A 1,128-nucleotide genomic window follows, 5' to 3' on the forward strand; every position below is an offset into this window, starting at 1 on the left:
ATACCAAGGGGAAGAGCGGGCTCTGCCCGCTCTTCCCCTTGGTATACTCCTGAATTGAGGGCGATGAAGCAGGTTGGGAGATGGCTAGAGCGTAGGTGGAGGAAATCACTGATGAATCTGACCGAACACACTTGAGAGCCCACTATCGGGCCTATGCTGTGGCGGTGAGGGCAGCGAAAAAGAGATTTTTTTCCGCTTCCATTGCCTCCTCACAATGCTGTCCGGCGGAGCTTTTTCGAGTAGTGCAGGGCCTGGTTTGTCCAGGTCCGAAAGAAGACCTGGTTCCACCCTCAAAGGCCCGCTGTGACGACTTTGCCAGGCATTTCAGGTAGAAAATCGCTCAGATTCATCACGAGCTGGATTCCACTATTGATACAGAGGTTTTAAGGGAGATGCCAATGCCGCCATCTGGTCCAGAATTATTGGATGAATTTCAGTTATTGTGGCCTGATGATGTGGACAAGGTGCTTGGACGAATACGTCCTACCACTTGCCTTTTGGACCCTTGCCCGTCTTGGTTAATAAATAATTCCAAGCACGGGATTGGGACCTGGATTTTGGAAGTGATTAACGCTTCTCTGAGGGAGGGTCGGGTGCCTGCCCCTTTAAAGGACGCGGTAGTCCGACCGGTCCTGAAGAAGGCGTCACTGGATCCAGAGATGGCCACTAATTATAGACCAGTGGCCAACATCCCATTTCTGGGCAAGGTGTTAGAGCAAGTGGTGGCAGGACAACTCCAAGCACTCTTGGATGAAACTGATTATCGCACCCATTTCAGTCTGGCTTCAGACCCGGGTACGGTACTGCATCTGCCTTGGTCGCCCTGTACGATGACCTGTGCAGGGAGAAAGACAGGGGGAGTGCGTCCCTGTTGGTTCTCCTGGACCTCTCAGTGGCTTTCGATACCATCGACCATGGTATTCTTCTGGATAGGCTTGCGGGATTGGGGGTTGGAGGCACCGCTTTGCAGTGGTTCCGCCCCTATCTCAATGGCCGGTTCCAGAAGGTGATGCTGGGGGACTATGGCTCTGCGCCATGGCAGTTATGCCATGGAGTACCGCAGGGGTCCATTTTGTCCCCGTTGCTGTTCAACATCTACATGAAACCGCTGGGAGAGGTCATTAGGAG

At 53.1% G+C, this 1,128-nt stretch overlaps 1 protein-coding gene across 18 annotated transcripts in view; it reads left to right on the top strand.

The window, feature by feature from the left end:
- Positions 1 to 1,128, top strand: part of RIMS1 (regulating synaptic membrane exocytosis 1) — a 146,135-nt gene that overhangs the window by 143,446 nt on the left and 1,561 nt on the right. The window lies entirely within an intron of this gene.

This window comes from Varanus komodoensis, unplaced genomic scaffold, assembly GCF_004798865.1.
Source record: "Varanus komodoensis strain SLA01 unplaced genomic scaffold, ASM479886v1 scaffold12, whole genome shotgun sequence".
Classification (NCBI taxonomy): domain Eukaryota; kingdom Metazoa; phylum Chordata; class Lepidosauria; order Squamata; family Varanidae; genus Varanus; species Varanus komodoensis.